The sequence below is a fragment of the Prionailurus bengalensis genome, chromosome D4 (genome assembly GCF_016509475.1).
Source record: "Prionailurus bengalensis isolate Pbe53 chromosome D4, Fcat_Pben_1.1_paternal_pri, whole genome shotgun sequence".
Classification (NCBI taxonomy): Eukaryota; Metazoa; Chordata; class Mammalia; order Carnivora; family Felidae; genus Prionailurus; species Prionailurus bengalensis.
In genome coordinates, this window is record NC_057359.1 from 3,555,533 (window position 1) to 3,567,902 (window position 12,370).

The window sequence follows — 12,370 nt, forward strand, 5'->3', positions numbered from 1 at the left end:
CTTATCCACACCACCGCCTGCAGCCTTCATTATTTACCTTCAGTGCTTTCCCCAGGGATGCCCCAGGTCTTGGATTCTCGTGAGTCCCATGACCATGGGTTCCTACAGCAGCACTATGAGCATCGCTACTTCTCACCCCCGTTCCCGAAACCCCCTCAAGGCCAAGAGGAAGCTATCTGGTATGCTCGCAGCAAACATACGCTTTGATCACTTTGTGTGGGTATGTTCCACCCGTAGCTCTTAATAAAGGCAGGTGCGTGGAAACACACCGTGCTGTGTTTCCTCCAGAGAAAAAGCTGAGTGCCTTCCACGGCCTTTTAAACGATTTTAATGTTGACACGATCATCAATCACAGGATGTTGCAAAAATGGTAGTGTCATTCCCGAACATTCGCCCAGGTCCCTCCGGGGTAATCCCTTTCGTACCTCGGGTGTAACATCAGACTCAGAAATTGACATTGGTAGGATGCAAGGACATCATGCAGATTTTACATGGTCAAATGTGCGTGTGTGTGTGTGTGTGTGTGTGCATGCACGCGGTGTGTGTGTGGTTCTCTACCACCTTATTGCACCACTTTATTGCACGTGTAGATTTGTGTAACCACCGCCATGTTCGAGATGAAGAACTTCTGGATAATCACAAAGAGTTCCCGTGTGCTACCCCTAACCCCTGGCACCGCTCACCACTCTCTGTCTCTATCATTCGGTGACTGTATCAGTAGAGTGTTTCTTTGCACAGCCGAGTAGCATTCCACCTCACTCTGGACCTCCGTTTGTTTGCTCCTTCACCCGTCACAGGACATTTGCATTTTTCTCCAGTTTTTGGCTATTAAGTATAAAATTGCTATGAACATTTGTATACAGTTTCCTGTGTGGACATAAGTTTTCATCTCTCTGAGATAAATGCCCAGAAGTGTGATCGCTATCATATGGTAAATCTATGTTTGGTTTCTTGAAGGCGCTAACTGTCTTCCAGATTGGTACATGACGAAGGAGCCAGTTTCTTTGCACCCTTGCCAACATTTGGTGGCGTCTCTGTGTTTTATTTTAACCATTCTCATAGATACGTATTGATATCTCGTTGGGGTTTCAATTTGCATTTCTTAGTGATCAATGTTTTCAAATACCTTTTCATTCATGTATTGGGCATCCATCTTTGGCAAAATATCTGTTCATGTCTGTGGCCAATTTTACATTTCTTTTTCTGTTGTATTTTGAGAATTTAAAACAGATTTTTTAAATGTTAATTTATTTTTTGGCGGGGGGGGGGGATGGGGGAGAGGCAGAGAGAGACAGAGACACCGAATCTGAAGCAGGCTTCAGGCTCTGAGCTGACAGCACAGAGCCAGATGCAGGGCTCCAACTCATGGACTGGGAGATCATGACCTGAGCCAAAGTCAGACGCTTAACCAACTGAACCACCCAAGCGCCCCAATATATTTTGAGAATTTTTAAATATACTCGACATTTGAATCCTTTATTAGGTGTGCTGCTTGGAATAACATTCTCTAACCTGTAAATTTTCTTTGCATCCTCTTAACAAGACATTTTGCACATCGAAATGTTTTCATCTGATGAAATTCAACACACCAATTTGTTTTCCTTTTATAGATTTTACTTTTGGTGTCACATCTAAGAACTCTTCACCTAGCCACAGGCCCTGAAGATTTTGTTTCTACATGTTCTTCTAAAAGTTTCATAATTTTATGTTGTACATTGAAAACATGACCTATTCTGACTTATATCGTGAAGTTTAGATTGAGACTCACTTTCTTTAAAACAACAGAGATTCAGGTACTTTGGTAGCATTTGCTGTAAGACGATTTTTTTCTGTACAGCATTTGCTGTAAAGATGCATGCCAATGCATGACTTTTTCATCTTCATCAAAAATCACTCGGCCGCACCTGATGGGCCCGTTGCTCAGCTCTCTCAGTTGCTTTATCTGTGCCCTGCACCTCCACCAACCCCCGTACAGACATGATGACTGTAGCTATAGTAAGTGTTATATCTGCCAGGAGTCGTTCCTCCATTTTTCTTGCTCAAAATCGTTTCACCTGTTCCAGTTCTTCTGCCTTTTCATATACCTGTGAGAAGAGGCTTATTCAAGTCTGCAAATTTTTTTGCTGTGTTTTGGAGAGGAATTGCATGAATCCTATATATTAATTGGAGGAGAACTGCTATTTATACTATGTTGGGTTCTTCCAATCTATGAACAGGGAACGTCTTTCCATTTACTTAGATGATGTTTGTTTTCTGTAGTTTTCAACAGACACGGTTATACGTAAGTAATTCACATTATTGAGCGCTTATAAATATTGTGATTTTAATTTGGTTTCCACGTGTACTTTGTTAGGATGTAGAATCATGATTTTTTTTTTGTATAGTGCTCTTAAATTCCATGACTTTGATGAACTCACATATTAATTCTAGGAGTTTGTAGATTCCTTGGGATTTACTATGTAGGCCATAATGTCTTCTGCAAATAGTGATCGTTTTCTATTTTTCTTCCTGATGTGCCTGCATTTTACTTTCCTTTTTTGCTTTGTTGAACTGGCCTGAATTTCCAGTGCTAGATTTAATCGTAGGGTTTAGAATGGGCACCCTTGCCTTGCTCCTGATTTTACAAGGAAAGCAGTCTTCACCATAAAATATTATGCTCGTTGTAGGTTTTATTCTATTTTATTTTGTTTATTTTATTTTATTTTGAGAGTGAGAAAGACCACACATGCCTGAGTGGAGAAGGGGCAGAGAGAGAGAGAGTGACACAGAATCCCAGGCAGGTTCTGCACTGTCAGCATAGAGCCTGACACAGGGCTTGATCTCACAAACCACAAGATCCTAAGCCCAAATCAAGGTGCTTAACCAACTGAGCCATTCAGGTGACCCTGTATGTCTTATTTTGATATTCTTTACCAAGCTGAGGAATTTTCTCTTTATCTACTTTTGCTGAGCTAGTTTATCATGAGTGGCTGAACGTTATCAAATGCTTGTTTCCGCATCAATTGACATGTTCATGTGATTTTCAGAAATATGACGAATTACATTTATTGATTGAGTATGGAAACAGCTTGTATCCCTGGAATAAGCCACCTTGATCTTGGTGTACAGTTTGTTTTGTATATTGCCTAACTGGATTTGTTGTTGTTGTTGTTGTTGTTGTTGTTGTTGTTGTTGTTGTTTTTAAAGAATTTTTGTGTCTGTGTTCATGAGAAATACCTGTCTATAGTTTTCTCGTTTGCAATATCTTTGTCTGTTTTTGTTACAGGGTAATACTGACTTCATAGAATTAAGTGGGAAGTACTTTATTCTCTTATGTTTTCTGGAAGAGAGGCTCCAGTTGGCCTCTAATGATACCACCGCTTGGAGAAGGGTGTCTCATTATCGCCCCGTAGAGGATGGAAATCCTAGTCAGCCTCCTCCCCTCTGACACCACTCTGGTGGGGAAGGGCTGCCAGATGGATGGGGCAGTTCTGCTCTCCAACAGGCCTCCCCAGACATCAGCTCAGAGATGAAAACCCACTCTCTGCAAACGTCTGCGGGCTGCTGGAGACATCCCCTCCGGGGTGCAGTAAGGTCTGCTGAGGACACATGCCGCAGAGTGGCTCCCAGCACGGAGACCCTGTCCCAGACCCCTGAGTGTGGGGAGCTTCCTGGGCGTGATCTGGACAAGGGAAAGGCGGGATTGGGCAGAACTGGGCAGGCAACACAGGCCTCAAAGGCCCCTTGGGGAGCACCAAAGCTGGGAGGACTTGCAGAACTACCACAACCTGTGACAGAGACTGGACCCTCACGCCCGCAGTAGTCGCTGGAGGGGCCTCGGCCCGTGGGCGTGGTGGCTTTCTTCAATGGTGTCGTTTCCGTTTCCGGAGGGGTGTGCCAGGAACCGGAAGTGAGTCTCTCAGGTCGGAGGGAGGTACTGGCCGTCCGCACAGCGCCCCTTACAGGTGGCAGCAGGTCGGCCAACTAGGCTGTTTCCAAATGCTTTGCGACTCAGGGTATCCTTCCCCACCAGCGTATATCTTTATTTTTCACATGGAGCACTTTTAGCACATTGAGCAAAAACCATATTATTTTATCACAAATAAATCATATGCCCATTCAGGTCTCAGGGTCCCACCTTAATAACTACAGACTGAACAAAAATCGAAAGGAGATTTTACAAAGACAGGAGATGGATGTACGTCCCCACCGCCCCCATCAATTCTCTAACCGTGTGGGCTGTGTTGAGGTTCCTGGGATAGGAAGGTGGACTCACATCAATGAACGCGGTCTAGTCCATTGGGGAAGGCCATCAGTCAATTTTCTGGCCGTTGGGCAGAAGATAGGGGTGGTCAGAGCCTTCTCCAGGCCTGAGGGAGGTTGGCAAAACCCACTCATCTTAGGCCTCGGAATCGGGCAATCTGGGCGAAGTCTTGGCCCAGTCATGGGGCAGCTTAGTCATCTCAGGAAAGTGTCTCAGCTTCTCTTGGCCTTTATGAGATAAAAACATTCACTGTACAGAATTCGTGTGAAGATGGACAATCATAAATTAAAGTGAACTCATGACCAATGCGTCCATTTTATTACTCCAGAAGAACTCCTAAGAAACCATTTCTGAATCTAACTTAAAATCCCTGATGCTCTGGCCCCAATTCGTTTTTCCTCCTGGTAAGCTCTGTAATATTTCTCATCATCACCTTCTGTTTGCACACCTTCCAGCAGCTTCTATTTTCTCATCTAAGCAATCCCAGTTGTTTGAACCTTTCCTCCAGGGCCTTATTTTGATTAACCATTTGTAATTAAAATGAAATTTGTGAACCAAAGCTTTAAGTTGCCTTCTCTTTAGCACCTTGCACACTTAATTTAGTAAAACTCAGAAAACAGAAAGAACATAATTCCCCATAATTAAACGGAGGCTGAAAAATGGAGTCTTTTTTTTTTTTTTTTTTGGATAAAAAAGATAAGCTCTTAATTCTTAATTCTCTTTGTGTGGATATATCTGAACTTAATTGTAAAAGTAAAATCTCTTTGGTGTTTAAATCAGCTTAGGTCATCAAGAGATTTGTTGAGATAGTTGCAAAGAAAGTATTTTAGAATATATTTGTGGCATAAACATTTATAGTTTCTTACTGGTGGAGAGATTATCATTTATATAAAAGTATGCACTTCATTTTTAAACTTACGTTGTAATAGAAACAAATACATGTGTCTGCCAAGATTCTAAAAAGGAGAAGATCATGAATTTATGGGTATAAAAGCTGAAAAATCCGAAAGAATTAAATGAAGTTTACCACATGTATTTTTTTTTTTACCAACTTAACCATTTTAAGTGTAGAGTACAATATTATTAACTATATGCACATTGGTACGCAACGAATCTCTAGAACTTTTTCACCTTCTAAAACAGAAGCTCCATATTCATTGCAAAACCACTCTCTTTTTTCTCCTCCCCCTTCCAGACCCTTACAACCAATATTTGACTTTGTTTCTAAGAATTTGAATACCTCAGATATCTCACAGAAGTGGAATCATAGTCCTTGTCTGTTTGTGATTTACTTACTTCACTTAGCATAGTGTCCTTCAAGATTTACTGATTTTGCAGCATTTATATCATTTGTTTCCTTTTTTAATTTTTAAAAATATGTTACTTATTTTTGAGAGAGAGAGAGAGAGACAGAGACAAAGTATGAGCAGGGAAGGGGCAGAGAGAGAGAGAAGGAGACACAGAATCCGAAGTAGGCTCCAGGCTCTGAGCTGTCAGCACAGAGCCCGACACGGGGCTCGAACCCACAAACCGTGAGATCATGACCCGAGCTGAAGTTGGATGCTTAACAGACTGAGCCACCCAGGTGCCCCAGATGTTACGTTTAAGTTTTTAATTCATTCAAGTTAAAGGGCCCAACATCATTTCTTTCGTGTAGATATCCATTTTTCCCATGATGCTGATTTTTTAATTAAACGAACATCTTAAATATATGTAGGAAAGAGACTAAGGCTGGGATGAGTAGTAAGTAGAATGTGGAAGGTGGAGGAAGCCTGAAGACATCAAGAACTGGAAGGAAACTTGGAAATTTCTGAGTTCATAGGGCAGAGTGGAGATGACCCTTGTATGGACAAGGAAATCAAGGACTCTGAGTACGTAGAGAATTCCACGAAAGAATGAAAAGACTGTTCGAAGAAGGTGCAGAGGGGGCGTCGCTCTAATAAACACCTGGTTTTTTTTTTTTTCTTGGGCTCCACCTATACTGAAATCATATTATTATAATTCTTTGTGCGTAACTATCTTGTCCACCACATTGGAAACTTGGGAAAAGCAAAATCTAGATGTAAATTATTTACAATTTTGTCCTTCTGGCTTAACACGATGCTGGCACATAGTGTATGCTCAACCCATACTTGCTGAATTTCAGATTAAAGGACTACCACTTCCAGCATGACATGGACTTGATGATCTGAAAACCTCTTTTTACAGAACACCTAGAAATACTGCATAAGGTGTAGCAAAAAATTCTCCAACATAGAAAAGAGCAAAGAACGCTTCTTTCTAGACTCTTAGGGGAGGAGAAGAGTCACGTTTGTGAAATGTGCTGTGAGCTTGCTCCAGAACAAAGGAAAGACAGCCAGAGAATTATCCCCTCTAAGGGAAAGACATTGATTACAGACCCTACAGCTATTGTGTGTGACCTGACAGAGGAAGAAAGTTGCTAAGAAACATTTGGGAGGGTCACAGACCAGAAACCCGGGCCCACTGAATAGTGAGACTTAATCATAAGATTAAAGCCCCCACCCACCCCCCAAAACACACTCACCTCACCGGTCCACCACCAGTAGGTCCAGTGGACAGATCAGCAAAAAGAGACTCCCTAAGGGACAGTAGTGGAGACTCCCGAAGCTTACGGGAGAGACAACGGCAAGGAGACAGAAGGAATTTGGAAGGTCTGACACCGACAACTATGGCGACTGTTGAACACACCCCACCCCCTCGTCAGAGCAACATAAACACTCATACCAAATGCCTATTTACCACAGTTCTTATTACCTAATATATCATGTCAAGATTTCAACAAAATATTACAACGCATGTGAAGAGGCAAGAAAAGCATTCTGAAGAGAAAAAGCAAAAGCATGAGACAGACTCAGATATGATACAGATGTTGGGATTATCAGACCGGAATTAGAAATAACTATGATTGGGGCATCTGGGTGGCTCAGTCACTTAAGCATCCAGCTTCGACTGAGGTCACAATCTCACAGTTTGTGGGTTGGAGCCCCGCGTCGGGCTCTGTGCTGACAGCCTGACGCCTGCTTCGGATTCTGTGTCTGCCTCTCTCTCTGTCTCTCCCTTGCTCGTGCTCTGTCTCTCTGTGTCCAAAATAAATAAACATATAAAAAAAATTTTTAAGAAGAAAGAACTATGATTAATATATTAAAGACCTTAATGGAAAAAATAAACACCATGCAGAGATGGCTAATGTAAGCAGAAAGAATAAAAATATATTTGAAAAATCAAAAGGGCATCCTATAAATAGAAATCACTGTACCAGAAGTAGAGAATGCCTTGATGTGCTCCTTAGCATACTGGAAACAGTCAAGGAGAGATCGGTGAGCTTGAAGATATATCAATAGAAAATCCCAAACTGAAATGTAAAGAGAAAAGAGTATTAAAAAAAATCCAAAAGATCCAAGAATTTCAGACAATTTAAAGGGACAAAATGCATACATATCCAGGTAGCAGAATGAGAGAAAAAAAAAAAGAGAATGAAGGAGAAAAAATATTTGAAGTAAAAGTAGCTAGAAATTTTTGAAAATTAACAGCAGATAATGAAATTCAGATTCAGGAAGTTCAGAGAACACCAAGCAGAATAAATACCAAAAAATTTATGCCTAGGTATATCTTACTCGATCTTCACAAAAAAAGAAAGATAAGGAAAGTTTTGAAAGAAACACAGAGAAATAAAACACATTGCTTACAGAGGAACAGGTAAGTATGACAGCAGACCCTTCATCAGAAACTCTACAAATGGGGCGCCTGGGTGGCTTAGCCAATGGACTCCGGATTTCAGGTCAGGTCATGATCTCATGGTTCATGCGATCAAGCCCTGTGTTGTATTAGTTCATTGTAATCCCATGCTATTAGTGCAGAGCCTGCTTGAGATTATCTCTCTTCCTCTCCTTCTGCCCCTCCTTGGCTTGTGCTGTCTCTCTCTCTCTCTCTCTCTCTCTCTGTCAAAATAAATGTATAAATTAAAAACACACACACACACACACACAGAAACTCTGCAAACAAGGAAAGTGGAGTGAATATTTAAAATGGAAGAGAAAAATCCCAACCTACAATTCTATACCCAGAAACATTATCCTTCAAAAGTGAATGAGAAACAAAGACTTTCTTAGATTAAGCAAACACTCTGGGAATTCACTGAATGTAGAAAAGTACTCATAATCATGATAAGAATTCTTCAAGAAAAAAATGAAAGTTATATTGTTCAGCAATTCTTAGCTATGTAAAGAAAGAAGAACATCAATGAAATAATAAATGAAGGCAAGTAAATCTTTCATTTGTGTCATTCATATTAATCTAACAGATAACAGCTTAAGTGATAACAGTAACAATGTTTTGGGTTATTTCTACACGAAATAAGTGACTGATAGCAATGTCATAAAGGAGAGGAAGAAGCAGGTGCGAAAACCGTTTCAGGGTACCTGCTCCACATTTTAGGCAGAACTGTGTTATTTTAGGGTGGGCTTACATTAGTTAAAATTGAATATTGCACCTCTAGGGAAACCACTAGTGTCTTAAAGAAACATAATGGATATTATGAGATATAAGATAAAATGGTATCATAAGAAAAATCCGGTTAAACCCAGAGAAGGCGGGGAAAAAAAAAGAAGAAAGTAGCACACTTATCATGATGAGTGTTGAGGAAAGTACAGAATTATTGAAGCACTATATTGTACACCTGAAACTAATATAATGCTGTATGTTAACTATACCGGAAGTAAAATTTTAAAAAAGTGTTCAATTAGAAAAAGTAGAAAGTAAACAAAGAACAAATGTAATGAATAGAGAACAGCTGCAAAAAAATCAATTAATTGGCTTTGTAGACATTAATCCTATCATATTAATAAATAGCAATACAAAAGAAATCGTCGTAGTGGGTAACAAACAAAGTTGTCTCGTCTATAAGAAACTCACATCACATATAAAAATTCTGATGGGTTAAAAGAAAGGGGACAGAGAGAATTTTGCCATGCTAAAACTCATCAAAAGAAAGCTGGGGTAGCTTTGTTAATGTCAGACAGAGATGACTCCAGAACAAGGAAAATTACCCAAGGTGGAGAGAAATACTGCATACTGACAAAAGGGTGAATTTTCCAAAAGTATATAATAATCCTAAGCATGTATGACCTAACAAAGAGCATCAAAATACATAAGGCAAAAACTGGTAGAACCGAAATAGAAACAGACAAATGTGCTGTTATGATTGGAGACTCCAGCATGTCTGTTTCAGTAACTGAGAAATCGAGCAAATAGAAAATCGCTTAGCATGTAATGGACCCGCACAGCACTACCAATTAACTTGATCAAATTGACATTTATAGAAGATGTTGTCCAACCACAGCAGGACACATTCATCTTAAGCTCACGTGGAACGTTCATCATGACAAGCGACATTCTGGGCCATAAAATGCATCATAGCAAATATAAAATAACGAAAAGCATATAAGGCATGTTCTCAAACTACAATAGAATTAAGGTAAAAATACACAACAGAAGGTAGCTGGAGAGGTCACGAATATTTGGAAATTTAAAAATATCCTGACGACACCTATGTGAAAGAAGGAGTTCGAAGATAAATAAGAAAATACTTCAAACTAAATGAAAATAAATTTACAATTTATCGAAATGTTGGGGTTTCCGGGAAAGCAGAGTACACGCGCTAGAAACCAATACAGGTCTAAACACAATGATCTAGGCTTTTATCTTAAGATGTAAGAGAAACAATCTTAATTTAAGCCTAAAAAAGGAGCAAAAGAAATCATAAATTATCACAGCAATCCAGGGAATCAAAAACAGGAAACCAGAGAAAATCAACGTAACTACAAGTGGGTTTTTGCAAAGATCCATAAAATTGACGAAGCCTAGCTGGCCCACTCCCCTATCACGATGACTAAACCCCTAAACCCTGGCAAGGACAGCTGCTGATCAAGATATAGAGCAACATGGGGCGCCTGGGGGGGCTCAGTCAGTTGAGCGTCCGCCTTCGGCCCAGGTCACGATCTCACGGTTTGTGGGTTCGAGCCCCGCGTCAGGCTCTGTGCTGACAGCTCGGAGCCTGGAGCCTGCTTCGGATTCTGTGTCTCCTTCCCCTCAGCTCCTCCCCTGCTCGCACTCTGTCTCTCTCTCAAAATAAATCAAAATTAAAAAAAAAAAAAAACATGTAGAAACAACAGGAACTCGTTTGGTCTTGATGGGAAACAAGATGCCACAACAGCACAGCCAGTTTGGAAGGTATTAGGCAGTTTCTTACAAAGCTATGCATAGTTTTACCACACATTCCAACAGTCACCCTTCTTGGCATTCACCCAGTTAAAAACATGTCCACACAAAACCACGCACGCAAATGTTTATAGAGGTTCTAGCCACAAGTGCCAAAAACTGGAAGCAACTAGAAGTCCTTCAGTGGATGAAAGGCTAAACGCATTGTTGTGTGTCCATATATCAGAGGATCTCTCAGCCATGGAAAGAGAAGCTGTCTCAAGCTACGTAAAGACACAGATGAATCTTAAAGGCATGATGACAAGGAAAACAAGCTCGTCTGAAAAGGATGTACACGTATAGGAGTCCAATTATAGGACCTTTGGAAAACGGTAAACTATATACTTACGGTAAACTCATCATTGGCTGCTAGAGGGTCAGGGACGAACGGTGGGGGTGGGAAGATTGAATAGGTAAATCACAGGGGATTTTTTTTATGGCGGCGAAACTACTTTGCACAACACTCTAACTGCGGGGACCTGACATTATGCGTGTAGTTTCTCTAATGAGGACAGATCGCTGCTCCTTCCTTGGTAGAGTGAACCCTGTATAATATAACCAAGCTGCCGGCCACTGGTTAGCTGGCACCCTTAGAGTCAGTACCATGAAAGGGGCTCAGCATTGACTTCTGCCCTTGGCAGGAGGCGCTCAAGAGTAGTGTGGGCCAGACCAGCAGCGGTGGCCCTTGGGAGGGGGTTCGTGCTGTTTTCATGAACAGCCTCCATTCCTGCTGTCAAAGGCCTTATTGGACAAGCCACCGACTGGCTAAGGGGAGCAGCAGACTGGACTGATACTGGCAAGAGGACGTTTTCTCTACCTGGCACCTCCTCTTATCTAAGGCCTCCCCTGACACGGACATCTGCGCATCCCTGTCCCTTCCAAGAGCCCGTCCACACCTTTGTTCCCCGGACTTCCCTGGTGCAAATATTCTGATCTTGCTACTTCGACGTCCCCAAGCAACGGGGCAAACCATTAGCTACTGTCTGGAATTGACAGTCGTCGACAGCTTAGGCTCTCTCCTGGTCCGCATCAGGATCAGCACTTTCTGGTTATTTGATGTCTTTATCTTTCTTGATTATCTTCTTGTTCTTTTTTAAAATGTTTGTTTTCCAGACAGAGAGAGAGAGACACACACAGAGTGCGAGTGGGGGAGGCGCCGAGACAGAGGGAGACGCAGAATCCGAAGCAGGTTCCAGGCCCTGAGCTGTCAGCACGGAGCCCCACGCGGGGCTCGAACCCACGAACTGTGGGATCGTGAGCTGAACCGAAGTCGGACGCTCAACCGGCTGAGCCATCCAGGCGTCCCATTCTTGGTTATCTTGTAGTAAAGCTTCGGTGGGAAGCATGAGGCCAAGAGCACTGGACCAAGAGCCTAAAGTCGGAAAACCTGGTGCAGAGTGGGACCTAAGACAGGTCAGGAACATCTCTTCGCCTCAGGAATTTTATGTCCAAAGTCAGTAGCTTGAAATTGAAGTTTGAGATACAGAAACCGGTTTTGTGGTTGTAAAATCCGGCCCCTAAGAATTTAAGATAACGTGAAGACGAAACGTGTCGATATTTCATCTCAGCTCCAGCCACTTGGGAATTTGAATTATTTTGCCTTTCACATTGTCAGTAAATACATTAAAATTCGTGTTAGAATAGACGCGTATTTCATGTAATTATTCACATTAGAAATTCTAACGTGACATCGATTGTACAATATTTGTGACAGTGACGACCATTACTATTCATTGGCTGCTCATTTTGGATGGGCACCAGGCTTGTTCCTTCGCACACGTCATTTCGTTAATTTTCACAGCTCCATTAGGTAAACGCTTTTGTCTTCGACTGGACTCCCCTCGGGGAAGA